At 47.4% G+C, this 20,003-nt stretch overlaps 1 long non-coding RNA gene across 2 annotated transcripts; it reads left to right on the top strand.

The window, feature by feature from the left end:
- The first annotated feature begins 11,283 nt into the window (after positions 1-11,283).
- LOC124089584 (uncharacterized) lies at positions 11,284-18,933 on the top strand. Of its 2 annotated transcripts, XR_006850800.2 has the most exons (4): positions 11,284-11,364; positions 12,268-12,523; positions 16,776-16,897; positions 17,161-18,933. It is a non-coding gene; the product is annotated as an uncharacterized LOC124089584 (long non-coding RNA). The 2 variants fall into 2 exon arrangements; XR_006850801.2 differs by having other exon boundaries at positions 16,776-18,933.
- The last annotated feature ends 1,070 nt before the right edge of the window (positions 18,934-20,003 follow it).

Raw genomic sequence — 20,003 nt, 5'->3', positions numbered from 1 at the left:
TGGCCCTATGTTCCTCTGGTCCAGGGAAGCTGACTCAGAGCCGGGCTGGCCCTAGGTCTGTCCCGCCAGTGCATAAGCTGAGCAGGGGCAACGCACTGCAGATTATCATGTGCAAAATCAACTCTTTAATTATCAAAGAGAAAAAAATTCCAGAAAAGGGTCGCGGCTTTGTGTCCCGTGGCGCCCTCACCGATCCACGGCCATTATGAGGTGAGCAGGACTGCATCGCGGCTTTCACAGGCTCTGGGTATCTTTTGCCTTTGTTGCGCCCACCTCCACAGAAAATAGGAAAAATTCTAGTTTACATGGGGATAAAGACAAAATAACCCAGGCCAATTAAAAAGTGAAGCATTTTTCAACTATTAAAGTTCTTTTATTCTTATTTTTTTTTAATTATTGTCCTGGTCCTCTCAAAGTGTCCTGTGCCCTGTACCTCCCATGCAATGGAGAGCCAGCTCAGGGTGTGACCTCACTGAAGGTTTAGGGACCAAACGCTCAGGAAAGCCGGTGCTAGTCGGCTGTGGCAGAGTGCTGACTCCTAGTACTCCTCATTGAGTTCGAGTCCACAGACTCAAAGCCACTCACTATCTAAGTTGTTGACTCATCGCTTACCCCAAAGAGAGGCAGATTCTCTGGAGCAGGAAGAATTGTTGTTTTAAATACTGAGGGGCAGGGGCCATAGTGTGTTCCGTTTAAACTCTTCATTCTTGCTCCCATCAATGACAGTGACATGGTATGGATTCCCTGCCACTCAAAGCCTGGATTAGGTTGGAGGAGCACCCGATGTCATCTTTCCAGAGCTGGCTAGATGGTCAGCATCTTGGGTCCAACCCCACATCCAATGAACTAGAATTTACATTTTAGTAAGAACCTTAGGTAATTCGTATGCACATTAAAATTCAAGATGCAGTCCCACGAGTCACTTATTTAAATGACCAGGCATAAGACTCAGGGATGCTTTGTTCCAGTGGAGGCCAGGGAAAGAGGGGAGAGGTTTCAGAGCTTGCAGGAAACCTGCCCCTCCTAGTCGCAGGTTGCCAAGTGAACTTGGTTCCCAGCGGAGCTTCTGGTAGACCTGTCGGTCAGCTTTCCATCCCTGTAATGAAATGCAGGAGATAATCAGCTTATAAAAAGAAAAAGATTCATTTTGGCTCAAAAATGTGAGAGCCACATGGAGGTTTCTGTCCATGATGGATGGGCCCATTGCTGTGGGAAGCATCCTGTCATGGAGGGAGTTCATGGTGGAACAAGACCGCTCCCCAGGGAGCAAAATGGAGGAAGAAGAGGAGATCGAGGACCCGTAATCCCCTTTCAAGGGCATGCCCCCAGTAACCTAAGTACACCCCACTTCTCAAAGGTCCTCCCACTTCCCAACACGGCTACTGTGGAGCAAGTAGCCTCGTCCCCCTTTGAGGGACATTCCAGATCCCAGCTACAGCAGCGGTCTGCACAACTTGACCTTGGCCATCACTAAGAATCACCCAAGCCTGACAGGAGAAGAACTCTGAGATGTCCTGAACTAAGCTACAGAGCAAGGAGCGAGAAAAGAGAGAAGTTTAATTAGAAGTAAAATCAGCAAGATAAAGAAAAAACAGCTCCATGTTCCTTTCCCAAGTGCTGAAATTAGCCACTCAGGCCACATCCCGTCCTGCTTTTAGACCCAACCAACCAAGAAGCACCAGGAGCTTCTCTTCTGGATGGACCTCAGATTGCAAGACTCTGCCTGCTTCAGGTCCTGTTCACTGACCTACGCAGGTTTCACGTGGGCAATTTGCGTTTCACCCACGTTTGCTCCTGAGGTCGCCTGCACATTGCCCCAGCTGCTGGCTGGCCATGCTGCTGGCTCAGGGACTGTCTCAGGGCTGGTCTTTCATTTTTGGTTAGCATCTGCACTAGCTCAATGAGCCTTTCATTTCAGAGACCTCTTGGCGTCGAGAGTCTGGGATAACAAACCTCCTGCCAAAATAGCATTTGACAATGCAAAGACAGTGAAGGGGTCCCACTGAAGAGGCTTTGACTCAGTGGAGGGAGAGGCCAGACTGGGTATTATAGGGTCTTGGCTGCCAGGTGGGACTCGAGGAACGGCTACCATCCTTTGAGGGAGGACTTGGAAGGAGCCAGGCAGGAAAACAAAGTAAGGCAGAAGCCCAGGCCAGGAAACTGAGGCCCGCGGAGACCCTGCGCTGTGACGTGGGAGACGGCCGGCTCTGAGGATGGAGAGGTCTCCGCCCTGGGCTGTCACTCCTCAGCTGCTGAGGCTGGTGCTGTCTGAACCACACTGGAACCACCCAGGAGAAGAGAGGGGAGTCGGCAGGGCTCTGGGATGGCAAGAGCCGCTGAGGACAGCCCCCGGAGGTGCAGACCCGCCTCCAGCACCTCGCCCTCCCCCAGGCACAGCAAGGACAAGGCGTGCTGGTGGGAGGATCGAGGATCGGTGAGGTCATGCCCAAGGAAACGCCCAGGCGCTCAGCCAACCCAACACAGGATGCTGCCCTGCCTTCACTCTCTTCTCTCAAGCTTCTCTTTTGTTCTCTTTCCTTTGCTGATTCTATGAGTGAATACTTCTCTCTACCTCCACTGCGTGTGATGGAGAGAATACAGAACTGTCCTTCATCTTCGGGTCTCTCATTAATACAATAGTAATGCTTAAGATGTCAGCCCGTGACTCTCATGTTATTTTAAAATGCAGTTTTGGGGGGAATAGATAATAAACATATGTAGGACAAGATTCAGATAATGGCAAGTGCTGTATCGTGAAGGACACCTGCCGCTTTACTTGCTCCAGGGACACGGTTCCCTGGTCAGTCTTCTGGTCTTCGTTAGTGACAGACTTTCCACACTCCTATAACCAAGGTGCCTCAGTCCTAGCCCTATGCTGTAATGGATCCAGGGCTCACTGATGGTGTGTGTGTGTGTGTGTGTGTGTGTGTGTGTGTGTGCGCGCGCGCACGCGTGCACGTGTGTTTCCATTAACCTTTCAATCGGCTGACTTTCATCTTCTGGAAGTTTCTTCAAAAGCTGCTCATGGAACCGTGTTGCCTAAGCGCTCGTGAGTCCAAAGGTGCTTTTCTGCTTCCGTATTGGCCACACCTGGTCCAGAGGCTCCGACACACCTGCTCTATCTGGACTTGCTGCAGACCTCAGCTACTGACTTCAGCTTTACCGTGACTCTGGAGTCAGATCGGCAAGTCCCCTGGAGAGGTGATCCCATCTCTTGCCCTAGCTGTCCAAGGGATGCTTTCACTCCCTCTGCCGTTCAGTCTCTCAGATGAGTCCCCACACTGATGGTTCTGTTTAAATATTTTCCTCTAGGGCATATGTTGTGATTTTTCACAATAAACAGTCAAGTCTTCTTTTTTATTTCTGGGAATTATAGTTAAATTACATGTTTATTTTCTATTTATTTTTAGTAGGAATTGTTCTTCTAGTTGGCAGGTAGGACTGTGTACATTTACTGTGCACCACCTATTATTTTAGGTGTACGCATCGTGGGAAGACGAACACCAGCTCTTCAGGCTGCAGGACCTCTCGTAGCTACTATTTTTATAGCAGGGGCGTTTTGCATTCACTCTTAGCATTTTCCACGAATATAATCTGTTGATAGCTACAGCTACCCTGGGGCACAATAGATCTCTTGAACTCATTCTTCCAGGTATGAAATTTTGCGTCCTTGGCCACCATCCCCCCAACCTCTCCAGCCATCTCCAAATACTGTTTCTTCTACGGTTTTGCTACCTTCTTTGGAGGCTTCCACTACACATGTGTTGGGTCTCCTTCGTCTCGCTTCCCACTCGACGCTCCCGTGGACTGCACTCTTCCCTTCTGTCTCGGTCCTGCCACCCCTGACCTGGGGGACTTTCCACATCAGCCCCCCACCCTCTGCACGGCTTCTGGTTGGGTGTCTCTCCGGTGATTCTTTATTTCTTGCCCACTCCTCTCAAGAACTCCCTCGGACGGTGTTCTGCCTCCTTCCTTTATCTGACCATGTCATCCCTGGACTCTTATCGGGAGCTCTGGCTTTATGAAGACTCAATTTTTAAATAAAGATCTCCATTCCTTCATTAAGATGTCTTTTTAATTCTTGGAGTAAGTTTGCTCATAACACTCCTGTGGCCTCCAGCAGATGCTAGTGTGAGGTCTGCTTCTCTGCTATATTCACTTCCCACTCTCTTATCGGTTTTATGTATAGCCTTTGTGGAGATTCTGTTTTGTTTGCTTCTTTTTAACACTTATCTGTCAACGAATGAAGCCCCCAGGAAAACTTATGGAAGAGGCTTGTGAGACCTGGGGACGGGGTGTTGTCCCTGGCTGGAGGAGTTTGTCTTGGTGACGGGGACAGTTACTCACGCCATGGCTTAGGTGTGTGCGTTCTGTTTTAGCTTCAAGTTTCCCATCTCCACAGTCAGCAGAGGTGGGCAGAAGTTGGGGATTTGACCTCTTAAGTGGTTTCAGTAATGGGGACAGAGTGGGAAAGGGAGGAGGCCGTCCTTAAAACCAGGGCTAAAGACAGGAGCCACAGGTTTTCTCACGGATGGGTTCGTCAGTTCAGTTATTGTTCTTTTCCCTTGGACTATTAGAGCAGCTACCCTGGACTTCATTTCTCCCTCTCCGTCTCTCCCTGTCTTTATGTTTCTTCCCCCTCTCTCCACTGTAATTCCTCCTGGCCATTCAGAACGCTTCTCCAAACCCTACAGCCAATTCATTGGGAAAATACGGGGAAGAGGGAGGAAAGAGAAGAGTGGCCCTCTCTATACAGAGCCCCAGGAGGGAGCCAGCAATAAAGGGAGCCACTGGCGAGGTGAGAGCCTGTGGAGAGAGAGCCCCAGGTGAGAGCCACTGGCGAGGCACTTGTGAAATATGTACCACTGCCCATGCCCCAAGAAAGGAATGGGAAGATCATTGTTTGGGTAGAGGAAGTCCCTCCACTCTCTCCCTGAGATGCCCAGGCCCTGATCACCCGTGCTGTGAACACATTCCCATAAGTGGCACAGGAGCTTTGCAGGTGTGGTCAACTCAAGGTAGGGAGAGGGTCCCTGGACGCCAGCGAGAGAGAGAGCTGGTGCCTGTATCGCTTATTACCAAAATAAAAAATGTCACCTTTTTGAGCACCTTTTCAGAAATTCTTCCCTGGGACCCTCTCAAAGACCCTGTGAAGAAACTAAGGTTTAGAAAAGTCAAATCATTTGCTCAGAAAAATTCAGCTGAAACGTATCTAAAGTAGACTGGAATTCAAGTGAACATCTGTCTGACTCCAGGTCTCTGCTTGTAACTCAGCCAGCCATTCCTGGTCAGCGGCCACTGACAGAAAGAAACCACCTGAAATGTCCTCTCCTTCGCACAGCAGCTCAGCCTGCACAAGGCTCACCGCCTTCCTCTCACTACCAAGGCCTGTTGCCTTGAGGACCTGAGGGTCATGAAGAACCACTGGGGGTATCTGGGCATTCCCGCCTGTGATCTTCCAGCTCCGGGTTGTCTGTGGACTCAGGGACACCCTGGCCCCCTCCCTTCCCACACCACCCCTGAACAGTTGTGGAAGATTCCACAGTGCAAGGAAGCGAGATCCCAAAGACCCTCCTCCCCTCCCCAACTCTGCCAACCCTTGCAAAACTTCAGAAGATTTGAGCTCACCTCTGCTCAGAATGAATGGAAAACTGGGGGGGGGGAACTGGGGGGGAGCCACATGGCTGCGTACCCTCTGCACACCACGTGCCACAGAGGGCTCATTCTCAGCCCTCCCAACCCTCTGCAGGGAGTACTAACGGCTCAACCTAAAGGCCAGCCAGCGGAGGGTCAGTGGGGAAGAATAGCCTGCCTGCAGTCAGGGGCCCTTCAGTGGTTAAATCCCATTCAGCTCTGGGTCTCCCGGGGCGATATGTTTGCCTCTGAGAGGCTAAGAATCGTCCCGCAGTGACCAAGGGAAAGACCCACGCCTCAAAAATGCCTCCCATTTCTGATGAGGTGCTGACCAGAAGCCGAATCTAGGACAGGCACCTTGTGAGCTGTGTCCTCCTGCTCCTTGGAGAGCAAAAGGGAAGAGTCCCACCCCTTCCTGTGCCTGTCTCTGTGTCTGTCCGTCTCTCCTTCTGTGCACCTCTCTGTGTCTCTGTCTTGTCATCCCTTATTACCCCCGCCCACCCCCAGACCACAGGGCTGACCCTTGCCGCCCAGGCAGAAACACTCTCCAGGTCCAGGGACTGCACTGTAATTTGGTGCACAAGTAGGAAAACAGTTCTGGACTCAGGATCAGACTACGGCTTCTAATCTATCAGCTGCAAAGCAGGAGATTCATTGGTAACTGATGCTCGGATTTCTAAGTCATGCCCTTCAGAGGTCTGAGGACAGTGGCTTTGATTATTTATCCCCTTTAAACCTCAACCAAATAACTTGTCTCGTTATCTACCATGCCTCCAGGCCAAGCACACCATGTGGCGTACAGTAGCCGTTCCGTGTAGTTAAATAGTGCCTGTGCGTCCTGATAGGCCTCCCTGCAGAGGAGCCAGGTCTGTACACACCAGAGCACCGCAGTGCTGCCCGTCACACGCCGGGGCCAGCTCTCAGCCACACTGCTCTTGTCCTGCTTTCCCCCTTCAGTCCCAACATCTGAGAGGACCCAAGTCTCATCTCAGATTTCCCTAAAATATCAGGAAAAGAGAATGATAATATAGCTTAACCCCACCTATCTATCCCTTTTAGATGTCACATCTCCCTAAATATAAAAACTCTGCCAGAGAAGCGGTAATAGGTGACGACTGACCTTTATTAAATACATGCTTGTTGTTTGTCTCTAAAGGAGTTAACTCTTCAGCCCAAGATGAGCTCTCCCCTTGCTGCCCAAGTGGACGAGCCTGCACTGCTACCTTGCAGCCTGCTGGGCTTCCACGGTCACCTGCAGGCCCCACTGCTGGGGCACAGCCGCATCCGTTCCCCTGGGTCCTTCCCAGTCAAGCCTTCAGGTGAGACAGCAGCCCTGGCCAACTGGACTGCGCCGGTGAGAGACCCAAAGCAGAAGCTCCAGCGAAACCTTGCTCAGGTTTCTGAGCCACAGGAATCGTGAAATAATCAAGATGTCGTTTTAAGCTGCCGAGTTTGCGGTAACCAAGTTGTGCACCAGGGGATAACTTCACCTTTGGAAAACCAGACTTTCACTGTGTTTGCTTCCGAGGGCTTCCATAACAAAGGACCCCAACTGGCTGTCCTAGAAATTTCTTGACTCACAGACATGAAGGCCAAAAGCCCAAGATCTATGTGTGGACAGAGCCCCAGTCACTCTGAAAAGGTCACAGAGAGGTGGCTGGGGCTGCGGAGCATCAGGGGCAGGAATGGCGCTTGGTGGAATCACTGCCCCCACAAGCAGATGAGCAAGGGCGTTCCCAGTTGCAAAGACAGGTCATCTGTCCAGTTGGTGCTTAGCCCACTTTCCCTTTCTCCTACTACCCAGAGAAATCATGAGAACAAAAGTGCATTTGTGAGGGAGGGGTCAGAGGAAGGGTAGTACAAGCCACCAAGTGGGGAACAGGACAGCAGATTCACACTATCTGACAAAGGCCAGGGCACAGGAGGGGTCCGCCCTTTCCTGGGAGGCTCAGGCCAGGGCAGGAGTGAGTGAGTGTGTCAAGTGGCTCAGGAACGTGAAGCCCCTGGTGAGCCCACAACAGCAAGAGGCGGGTGGAAGTCAGGAGCAGCAAGTACTCAAACCCTAAGGTGTTGTTGGCAGACACGCACCTGCGGCTTGAGGAAGCTCAAGAAGGACCTCGGCCCCTTGGGTTGTGAAGAGGCGGTCCCCAAACAAACACTGCTTCCTGATTTCATCTACTTTTCTGAGCGCCCAAGACCCTCAGAGACTCTGGCAGCACATTTGGAGAGGCCTGGGAAGACCTGCCAGGCTCCTGAGGCTGTGAGGTGGACAGCGCTTTGGCCATCAGACACTGGGTCCTGTTTTTGACCTTGCACGAAGGAGCCCATGACCTGGGACAGCCCTTCAGCCCTGTGGGATGGACTCTGGTTTCTTGAGCAAGGCGAGACGTGTTGAAGGTGACAGTCCCACACTGACACCCCTGCACTACCCGGCAGCTCCACGGGACTTAAGCAATAAAGACTGCAGCAGCCCAGAAGTGCAGGCGAGGCCTGAGGCTAAGGGTGTCCAGTGCCTCTGGTTCCACGACTCTGGTCCTCCCAGCCCTGCCCTCTGCCATGGTCAACTTTATTTCCAGCCTTGTAGAGGAAGGAGAGGCCTGAGAGCAGGACGATTACGCAGCCGCCTCCGGCAGCTCTTCCTTGCTTGCCCTGGCCTGAAGGAGTCGGGCCATTTCTGAACCAGTCATGGTCTTCCCACCAATGCCCGAGAGCACGAGAAAGGAGTGTGGAGAGACATCGTCCTCGGCTGCAGAAAGCTCGAGAGGCTCATCCAACTGCGAGACTCCACAGGCTTTATGAAGTGAAAAACAAATTAAATCTTGGGCATATTAAGGAAACCAAGATTGAAGCACTTTTTAAAGACAAATAATTTCAGATAATTAAGCTAATTGTTTCTGGATCTTCTAGATCCCAGGTAAAACTCCAAGACCAGTGTCTATTGCCTCTTCCCAAACTTCAAAGGAATGTTCTATGAGAACTCTCACCTTTCCCAGGGAATCTCCCTAGGACAGGCCTCCCCTCCACGTGGTACAGGGAGACCCCAGGATAGAGGTGCAAAGACAGGCAAGTGGAGAGCTGCTCTGCATCTGTCTTGTGTTCTTTAGTGTGTTGCACGGGTGCTTGTGTACATACATATGTGTGTGTGCATTTAACTCAGAATCCAAGAGTACCAGTCAATAGTCCCTGGCCAAAGTAACAATGAATCTTTAACGACGGTGCTAATCAACTTCTTTCTAGATGAAACTCTGTAAGTCATTTCTAGACTGTGTCAGTATTGCACAGATTCTTAATTTAAGTTCATGACAGGCCGTGATCACATTTGTGCCTCAGCACAATGGCTGGTTAAGTCATAATTGTATGATTTCTTTCATTGTTTTTAATTATAACCTTGTGTATCAAAATAGAAGTTTGTATAATGATCAAGTGTTTTATGCAAATGGAAAAAGATGGGCAGGCCCCAGCCGTACTTATATCTGCTGTATGTAATTATTATCTTCGTGGTGATTATTTTGGCAAGGTCGTCAATTAAGATACCATTTTGGAGCAAAGTACTTTGCAGGACTTGTCCAGATGATGTGGTTCAGATGCACTTGCTTCAGTACTTAGACATGGGAGGGCAGATGGCCTCCAAATGGGCCATTTGAACAGTGACAGGAGGATAGGATCTCAGAAATGTTGGGCTTTATCCCACTATCCTTGTTGCCCAGAATATGTCATCAACTTTAAGTGACACTCAAACATTCCCAAGGAGCAAATAATTAGACGTTATGGAGCACGAGTTGAGGCCCAGACGCTCTAACTCTGAGGAACAGAGTTCACTGACCTTTCTCTGCTGCCTTCTCCAAGGTACTCAGACTTCCCGGGGCCCCAGGATGGCCAGCAGCCACAGCCTTGACTTACTAAGCATCAAAAAAGGAGCAAAGTGACCCAAACCACTTCTGGTCCAAGTGCTTCAGGATGATTTGCTCTATCTCAGAATTTACTTTCAAAGTTGAGACCAATAAAAGAAAAATCAGAGAGAAACACATTTGAATACATGGCTGGCACCCAAATTGAGGGATGTGACCTAGTTACCATTAAAATATATCGAAGTGTGACCCAGACGGCCTAAGTACCTGTTTGCACCTGGTTCTCGGAACCAGGTAGAATACCTGTAATCACCGTTGTGTAAGTGAGTCACAGAGTTATTATGTCTTGTACCAACTAGTATAAAATAATAGTTACAGAAATTACAGGTTTCGAGCGATACGTTTCCTGCACACGTACCTTTGTCATGTCCTGCGCCAAAATGAAGGGTGTGTCCTTTGTCCCAGTCATTCTGCCTCTAGGAAACCTTCCCAAGCAAATTATTAGACAGACACTCAAGATGTATGTTCAAGTGCACTCGACTCCTTATTATTTATCATAGCTCAATTTGAAAACGTTTACAAGAGAGGAGTGTGAGGCTTCCTCCTAGGGCACGGGGTGTGCTGCCATGAGGAGAATGCCCTAATATCATTGAGGTATTAGTCTCCTAGTGCCTGGGGGACAGTCCTATCTCAATGGTGTCAAACAGAATGGGACTGCAGAACAAGATAGAGCGTGAAGACCCTGCCGCTGCCTTCTCTGCAGAATTCTCGGAGGAAACGAAGCAGAGCCTGTGGCCGAGGCACGGACTTCTTGGCATGACAGTGAACTTGCCAAGTGTCAGAGGGAGGAAGGCTTCGGGGAGGAGGGGGCGAAGAGAGCTCCTTGGAGGGAGGAGCCCACCCCTGGGAAAGGGCAGGAGGGGCTGGTGCCCGGTAGAAAGGTCCGGGGGACACCTGATACTGAGGACTCGTGTCTGCTCTGAGGAGGAAAAGCACAGAGCCCGGGGCCAACTGCCTCCAGGAGATGGAGAAGACAGAGCAGAGCTGTCCAAGGGCCTTGGGGCAGGGACAGGAGAGGGCTGCTCTGGGGGACGGGCCTGCTCAGAACTTCTGGGGACAAAAGACACATGGGTGTTTTCTGGGACTCCACAAGGTCGGCAGGGAGCAAGCCAGTGTATTCACCTGCTAGGGCCACCATGGGGAGGGACCACAAACAGGCCCTGATAGGACAGGTGGATTTTCTTTCACAGTTCTTGAGGCCAAAAGTGTGGAGTCCGGGGTGGACAGGGTTGCGTCCCCCCTGGTCCCTGGTGACTCCAGCAGCCCTGGGCCTTCCTTGACTTGGGGACCTGTAACTGTGACCTCTGCCTCCAGCATCACAGCCCTCTCCCCGCTGTGCACATGCAGAGCAGAATCTCAGACCCTTGCCCCCTGCAGGCAGGCTCAACCCCCCTGTGCCTGAGACAGGAGAGGAGAGGGCCGCGACCCAGGGCTTGGGGTGCCACCTGCGTGGGGGACTTGTGCTAGTATGCATATGTTGGTGTGCACGACACATGTGTCCAAGCACAGCATCATCCAAATTAAAGTCCTGAGTCTATGGGGTGACCCTGGCCAGAGAGCTTGTTATTATGTGAGAGTGACCATGGCCAGCCAACATTGTCACTCTGGGTCAGAGGAAGATTTCCACATGAGATTTTAAAGGAAACACAAGAGACAGATACATGTGGTGAGATCTCGGTTAATCTTGTTTACTTATTGGTTTTAATTTAACGCTTTCTCTAACAGTGTGTTTTCCTGAAACTCAGTCCCGTCCTCCTGGAAGCCACCATCTGCAGGGTTGAGAGTGGAAGGCTTCTGACAGACGCATGGGCGAGAATGTGAGGTATGACCTCCAGTGTCCCCTGAAGCCCAAGGGTGTCGAACTGCAGGATGCCCCCAGGAAACGGGAGGAGGAATGGGGTGGCCAAGGAAAGAAAGGAGGGCAGCCAGAGCCGGCAGGGCGGGCAGGTGGTCTCTGCACCGCAGCCACCAGGCAGAGCCCTGCTCCTGCCCACAGAACTGCACCCACTTTCCAGCTGAGCCGTGACCTAGTTAGCGGGATCTGGCACAAATGCCCAGGCTGCTCTTCTCTCCACAAGCCCAGGCCCTGGTAGCTCCCTGAGCTGTGCTTAGCGAACGCTGCCACCTAGCGACCCTGGCCCGGCCAGGGGCCCGCTGGCCGCTCGGGAGCTACTCTCGCAAAACAGCTCTGTTTTCCCCCTCCCTCCTCCCCAGGGCACCCACAAAGCCTCCCCTCGGCAGCACCTAAGGCTCAGATGTCCTGTTGTTCATGAGGTTTGTTTTTCCTTCTGAGGGAGGTTTTATTTGGCTTTTAGGAAGGCCAATTTTCTGTTGAATGGGAGCCAAGGGAGTGTCTATTTGGATATCAAATAAAGAATGCCAGGGCCATGGGCAAAGGAGAACTTAAAGTACCCCAGCGCCAGTCTGTGCCAGAGCTGAAAACCCCAGGTCCTTCCTCCATTTAGAGAAGTCAAAGCAGACGGGCAAGACTGGGTGTTGGACAGGGTCCATCCCCCTGCAGAGTCCCGTGTGCACTCAGAGACCCAGGTTGCTGGACTGGCTTAGGGAGCCACCTAAGGCATGTTCTGTGGGGCAGGAGGAGCGTGGCGTGGGCTGGCAGCTGCTCTGTGAGAAGCAGACCCTGAGGACCCTCAGGCCCACAGTGCGGCTTCACCCCCTTGGCTTCCTCTCTGTGGCTCCACGGATTATTTCTTTTCTTCTTTAGGGAGGACAGGATTGGAGAGCTGAGGGCGGGGAGCCCTGATTTATCTCTCACTAGTGATAAGACAAGGTTATCTGGGAGCCATGCTCATTGGTCAGCCACTACCCAACAAGTCAGATGGTATGATACAGGTAAAGTGCCCGCGTGGCCCACGGCATCAGTAACTGGCAGCTATTTGGATGACTTGACTGTGGTGGTTGGGGTAGGCTGAATAATGCTCTCCCAAGCCCCAGGATGTCCACCTCCCCACCTATGATGTGTGAGTATTTACTGTATTAGTTTCCTACAGCTGCTGTAACAAAATACCACAGACTGAGTGGCTTCACAACAGAAATCTATTCTCGTACAGTTGTGGAGGCTGGGGTCCAAGATCAAGGTGTCAGCAGGTGAGGATTCTTCTGGGACCAACCTCCTCAGCTTATAGATGGTGTCTTCTCCCTGCATCTGCATGAGGGCTCTCCTGTGTGTTTCTGAGTCCTGATCTCCTTGTCTTTTTTTAAAAAAATACTTTTTAGCTATAGATAGACACAATACCTTTATTTTATTTTTTTTATGTGGTGCTGAGAATTGAATCCAGTGCCTTACACATGCTAGGCAAGTGCTCTACCACTTGCCTAGCAACAACCCCAGGCCCAACCTCCTCATCTTTTAAGCAGGATAGTTCACATTGGGGCTCACTCTTAATGTTGTATGCTATGGGTTTGGAAAAATATATATGGCACTAGTAACCACAATTGTGGTGTTATTCAGAAGAGCTTCCCTGCCTGTTCTCTCTGTATTAGTGTGGAGAGTTAGGGCGGATTGTGTTATTTAAGGAACTGACCCATAGATTTGTTCACAGTCTTCCTTTATTATCGCTCTAATGTCCAGGGTTCTGCAGTGATGGTCCCTTCTTTCATTTCTGATATTAGTAGTTTGGGTCATCTAACTGATGTTCTTCATTAGCCCATAAGATCATCAATTTTATTGATCTTTTCCAAGAATCACCTTTTGGTTTTATTGATTTTTCTCTGTTAATTTCCTGTCTTCAATTTTATTGATTTTAGCTCTAACCTTTATTATTTCTCTTCTGCTTACTTTGGATTTAGTTTCAAAAGAAAACAAGAAAAATGTATTAATTTCAGTCGAAGCAGATTTTGGAGCAAGGGAAGTTGTCAGGGATGAAGAGGGAAGTTACAAAATGATAAAGTGGTCAATTCTCCAGAGAAGAATTGAGCCACAACCCCAGGCCCAAACTCTTTCTAGTTTGGGAAGGTCCAAGCTTAGATTATTGATTCTAGGTCTTTCTTCTTCTCCTGTGTAAATATGTTCAATGCCATATTCATATAGTTCCCTATAAGCCCTCTTTCACTGTATCCCAAAACTGTGATAAGTTGTATTTTCATCTTTATTTAACTAAAAATATATTTTTTAAAAAATTACTCTTGAGATTTTTTTCTTTAGCCCAGGTGCTGTTTAGAAGTATGCTGTTTAAACTCCAAGTATTTGGGGGATTTTCCAGCCATCTTCCTTCTGTTATAATTTACAGTTTAATTCCTCTCTGTTCTGAGAACGGTACTGTATGACTTCTACTCTTTTGAATTTGCTAAGGTGTGTGTTATAGCCCAGAATGTGGTCCATCTTGGCAAAATCTCCATGTGGACTGAGAAGAATGTGGACTGTGCTGTGTTGGATGGAGCTGGCTGTAGACGTCAATCACATCCTGTTGATTGAAGGTGCTGTTGAGTTTAACCATGCACTTAGACTGATCTTCTACCTGCCATGGGTTAAAGTTTCAAACTATAATAGTGGATCCATATAATTCTGGTTCTATCCCTTCTTCCTCTCATCGTCTTTTGCTTATTGTTCGGTGCATACCCACTAAAGGTTGTTGCGTCCTCTGGAGAATTGACCTCTTTACCATTTTGTAACTTCCTTCTTCATCCCTGACAACTTCCCTTGCTCCCAAATCTGCTTCGACTGAAATTAAGACATTTCTCTTGTCTTCTTTTGATAGTGTTAGCATGGTGCATCTTTCTCCACATCTTTACTTTTAATCTCTATGCCTTTACATTTAAAGAGGCTTTTTTTTTTTTTTAGATAAGATAGAACTAGGTCTGGTTTTCCCATCACTCTGGTAATCTTGGTCTTTATTTGGTGTATCCAGACAGCTGATGTTTAAAGTGATCACTGATAAAGCTGGACTAATATCTATCATATTTGCTATTGTTTTTTATTTCTTATCCTTGTTCTTTGTCCCTATTTTGTCTTCACACTTTTTCTTCCCTTTGGGGATTTTGATTGGGCATTTTGTGTAATTCTATTTGCTACTTACCTTAAGGCCAGAAAGCAAAAGATAGGGAAGGGAAGGGCCTAAGGTTCCACTCTCCCCTTCAAGGACACACTCCCAGTGACCCAAGACCTCCCTGAAGTTCCACTCCTCAAGGTCCCACCACCTTGCAATAGCACTACCTGCTGGACACGGAGTCTGTGACACCTGGCTTTTGGTGGACGTTCCACGTTGAAACCAGAGCGACCTTTCGTTTTCTGAAGTGTGACTATGAATGACATGCCTCGGTGGATTTGTTTGGGGTATTTCTCCCACATGGTGTTCTCTGAGCTTCCTGGAACCGTGATTTGGTGACATTAACTTTGGGATTCATTGTTGCTTCAAATATTGCTTTTGCTCCTGACTCTCTTTTCCCTCTAGAGTTCTCACTGCACATGTGACACCTTCATAGTTATCCTACAGCATGCTTCTCTTTGGTTCTCCATTTGGGAAATTTACATTAATATACCTTAAGTTCAGAGATTTTCCTCCGTAGTTTTCAGTCTATTAGTGCCCCCATAGAGGGCATTTTTCTTTCTTTTACAACATTTTTATCTCTAACACTTCTTTTTGATTTTTCCATCTTTCTGATTACATTACCCATCTGTTCTTGCATGTTATTTTTTTTCTATTTAAGCCTTTAGCATATTAATAATAATCTTGAAATATTATTTGCTATCACTTGAAAGTCCCTCCAAAATTCATACTGAAATTTAATTGTCATTGTGATGAGGAGATGAGCCCTCTAAACGGTTGTTAGGTCATGAAAATATCAACCTTATAAATGAGACAAAGCTGTTATCACAGAAGTTGAGTTAGTTATAAAAGAGGCATTTGGCCTGATCTCTTGCCATGTGTTGCCTTCTATCATGTTATGATACATCAGAAAGGTCCTCACCAGATGCCATCTCTCAATCTTGGACTTACTGGCTTCAGAACCATAAGCCAAAAAAAATTTTTTTCTTATAATTTGTCCAGTCTGTGCATTCTGTTATAGTGGCAGAAAAAAAAACTAAACCACTAAAACTTAAATCTGATAATTCTAATATCCCTGCAATATCTGACTCTGATTCTGAAGTTTTTTTCACTCTATTCAAAGTGTGTGTGTGTATGTGTGTGTGTGTGTGTGTGTGCCTCTTTTTCCGCTTGGTGTACTTTGACATTAAATGATAGACATGATGTTGTAGGGAGGGGTGTTCACTGTGCAGGCCTGGTAGAGGTTAGAGGTTTGGAGATAAAGCTCACAAGTAGTGTGGGGGTACACCTGTGCCTATGAGGGGTCCCTGGAGTTTTTGATCCTCAAACTTCACCATCCTAAGCCTCCAGCAATTTGTCAATTACAGTTCAGTTTTTCCTAAGCATGTGGATTCCTGCTATGTTGAGTCAGGACTCTTTGTACCCACTGGTCTCTCTCTCCTTTGAGGAACATAAGTCTGCCTGTGACCTAATTTTTCTAATGGATTTAAGAGTTGATTTTTAGTCGTTCCACTTTTTTTTTTTTACTTTTTGCTAAGAAGAGTGGCAATTTCTAAGCTGCTTACATGTTGGACCAGAAAATCTGAGCTCTTATTTTAAAAAGGAATTCCTCCTGGTCAGCAGTCCAGGGTTCAGCCAGGGTGAGCCTATTGGCAAGTCAAGTATCGACTGAAAACCTGACCATTAACTCTATTAGCATAGCCACATTCAAACAGTACTTCAGAAGTGAGTAGAGATCATTTGAAATAAACTAGACTTGCATAACAAACAGCACCAAAGGAGAGCAGAGGGAAGATTCAGCTCATTTTAATACTGGCAAAAGAGATAGTGAAAAATAAGTGTTGGATGTTTTGTGAATTTGGTTCACCGAAGGATAATAACTGAAGTAATCTGCTGCCAGGATGTAAAGGAAGGAAACCAGACACAAACATTACCACCCAAACCACTTTCCAGATCGTGAGGTGCCAGGAGGCCCTGCAAAGTGGACCTGAAGGTGGAGTCAAATGAGGGGAAGGTGTGGGCTGGGGGTAAACATGCAAACCCAAGCATTTGAGAAGTTTGGGGGTCCAGGACCTGAGGCTTCTCCCATGACCTATCACTGTTCTGTACAAATCAATACGGTTGGCAAATCAGCCACAACAAGCAGGTTCCGGTGACTTCTCTCCTTTGGCCTGTTGACATCTCCCAAAAGACTGGACCTTACCCTGGGGAACGCATTCTTTTGCAGGGTGAGCTGAGGAAAGAAGTGAGGACGGCAGCCACTGGAGGACCCACGGTGGACAGGACACTCCTGCTCTTCTAGGGAGGAAACAGCACAGGACAGGGACTGTGGGGTGGAAGCTGTTTACAGTATGTCTGTGACCCTGTCTCATGGGGTTCCTGGGTGGAGGGTACAACTTCTCTGTCTCCAGTGTCTCATGAGCACCTGTTTTGAGCTTAATGTTTGTGTCACAAAATTCACATGTTGAAGTTCTAATTACTAATTTGCAGGTGGGACTTTGGGGAGGTAAATGGGCTCAGTAAAGTTATGAGGGTGGGGCCCCCATGATGGGATTAGTGACTTTATAAGAAGAGGAACCAGGACTTGCTCTCTCCATTGTGTCTTCACACAGTAAAAAGGCAGCCACCTGCCACCAGGAAGACAGCTCTCACCAGGGATCCTAGACTTCCCAGACTCCAGAACTGTGAGAAACACTTGTCTGTGGTTCAGGCTGCACATCTATGGCATTTTGTTACAGCAGCAGAAGCTGTAACAAGCGGACTAAACATCAGTTTTGTTCTGTCTTTGGGAGCCCCCTGGAGTTCATGTCAATATGAGTCTTCAACTCTGTGAGCTGCTTGGATGGGTGGCTGCAGCTGCTACCATAGCAACTGTGTCTGGGCCTCTGACCACGCAACGCCACCTACAGACTGTGTTTCGATTCAACCTCAACCTCGGCCTCCTCCACCAGATGCCTAGGAGCACGGCTTCCTCACTCCGATTCTCCTTCTCTGCAAGCAGTCGGATATGGCAGGGTGTTGAGGAAATAGAGTAGGAAAGGAAGCAGAAGTCTGGAAAACTCAGAGTTGACCCATCTGTTCATTTGCAAATGAACAGATTTTGAATCTAGCTTGGTTTTAAAAGTCTAGAACTTGGCGACTCTGCAGAGGAAATATTCTATAGGGTCAGTCTAGCTTGCCTTGTCCACTTCCCTTACACACCTTCTGCACACCACTAACACCCCGTGGCTGCTAAGATATGAGAAAACACTCTGTGAAATCATTCTTGTGATCAAAATTAAACGTCTTGTTGCAATCTGGAGAGGAAAGTAACAGAGTGGAGTCAGCCCCTGTGAGAACTGACCGTCCAGCCCTTCCCACACACGGTGACCTGGGTCAGGGAGGAACAACGTGACATGTGACACGTTGGCAACAGACCTACTGAGACACTCCAGGGATGGAAACCAAAGAAGAACATTAAATATTTGAATTCTGGGCAATTTTTAATCCCCAGCTGTGAAGGGACAGGAGAGCAAACACTGTCTATAGAACCAAGGGCACATTCCTGGGGGCCCCAAGAATGCCACTCGGTTCTTCTGGTTACTGCTGATTCGCAGTGGAAGCCTCTCCCACAGGTGGCTCCAGTCACACCTGCCTCTGGAGAGGGGCCATAAAGAGGCCAACATTTTTCTGCTGTAAGCATCGCAGTCACACAATGACACTTTTATGGAGATGTCTGTCACTGTGTTTATCTTATACTGTGACTTCTATCAAGATGAGAGCCAAAAGGGAATCCTAGCATTCCTTGAGCCCACAATTGAGGGCAGGTGTGTACCACTCAAAAAAAAAAGAAAGAAAAAAAATAAATTCCACAAGTTCACTTTGTTTTACAAAAAAATTACCTAAATTCTGACCTGAAGGAATTAGGTCATGTTTGTTCTTGGAGACAGCGTCAGTGGAGGGTACAGAGCACCTGGGTCCCATGGCCTCAGTGCATCTTCATGAGGTCTCTGTTGCTGGCAACAGCTTCATGTGGCCATGTCCCCACCCAGTTCCATAAGGAGGCCGGGGGTGTCTGCTGTGCCCTGAGCTGTACTCAGTGGTGGTGTTGGCTCTCACAATCCCAACACACAAGTTTCAGAACAATTCCAACAATCCTGTCACCAGGCATTCCTGACACAGCCCAGCATTCTCCTAGGTCAACAATCACTGCTAAGCAAGAAGTGACTGTCTCATGCCTTGGGTGCATTTGCTACTATTGTTTTCAGAAGAAAATGCAGGAAATGTGCTAGCAAAATTGGGAAAGACTGGCAAATTAAAAGGTTAGAAAATTACAAAAATATGTAAATTAATATATATGAATTACTTTATATACAGTTAATAAAAGCAATCACACCTGCCTCCAAGGATATCTAAGGGTAAGGTCTTTCATTAGACGAGTGTTGGGGACCAGTGGGGCAGGAGAAGGTGTTGAAGAGAAACTGCACAGACAGGCAGAAGAGATTCTACAATACTGATACAAAATCCAGGCAAAGTAGCACAAAAAATAAATTACCCATTTATCTCATTAATGAAAGTTGATGCAAACATTCTGAATGAAACAATGGAACTTTTAAAGAACAGCGAACCATAACTAGGTAGAGCTGTTGCAAGAATCCAAAGATGGTTCAATCCCAATGATTCTCTGCATAATTCATTCTATCTTGTTACCAAAGAAGAAATAATAAGAAATAATAATACATCTGACAAAGTTTAATCCGTGTTTATATCATAAACACTTAACAGTAGAAGAATACAGTCTTCTGATTAGAAATATAGCTACTTGCACACTAAACCAGAAGGCAGCATTGTACTTAACAATGAAGCTCTCAAATGCTGCTTAGAATGCTGTTGAAGCAAGGGATGAGAGAAGGATGTTTTTCATCCCAGTATTAGTTGGGCCTGTTGGAATGTGTTCACCAAAAAATAATGGGAAAAAGAAAAAGGTGACATTTCAAAAATGGAAAGTCTGAACCAATATTATTTCAAAAGCTATGATTAAGTGAATGGATCATTCAAGAGTATTTTCTGAAAAACTAGTGGCAACATTATGAACTTTCAGCAGGAAACCAGGCCCAAAACCTAAAATGGGTTAGTCAGTCTCTAGCATAAAGCATAATAATGAAAGATTCCATCAATAATAACAACCAAAACAATAATCCCAAGAAACAATTTTAAAAAGAAATATGCAGAACACATCTAAGAAAATTCTTAAACTTTATTAGGAGATGTAAGAGTCCAATAATTGGAAATGTATGTCTTAGTCTTGCAGAACAAAACTCAAAAATCTAACAATATCAATGTCATAAAAATCAACTATAAATTTGATGTAATTAACTAGATTTAAAATGTCAAGATAACTTTTCATAAGTTGACAATCTGATCTTAAAGTTGAAATAAAATAAGTGCATGAGAATACTCAGGAAAACCCTGGGGT

The sequence above is a fragment of the Marmota monax genome, unplaced genomic scaffold (assembly GCF_021218885.2).
Source record: "Marmota monax isolate L192 unplaced genomic scaffold, Marmota_monax_Labrador192_F-V1.1 WCK01_AAM20220418_F8-fsc00041, whole genome shotgun sequence".
NCBI lineage: Eukaryota > Metazoa > Chordata > Mammalia > Rodentia > Sciuridae > Marmota > Marmota monax.
This window is presented reverse-complemented; position numbering and strand designations above follow the sequence as displayed.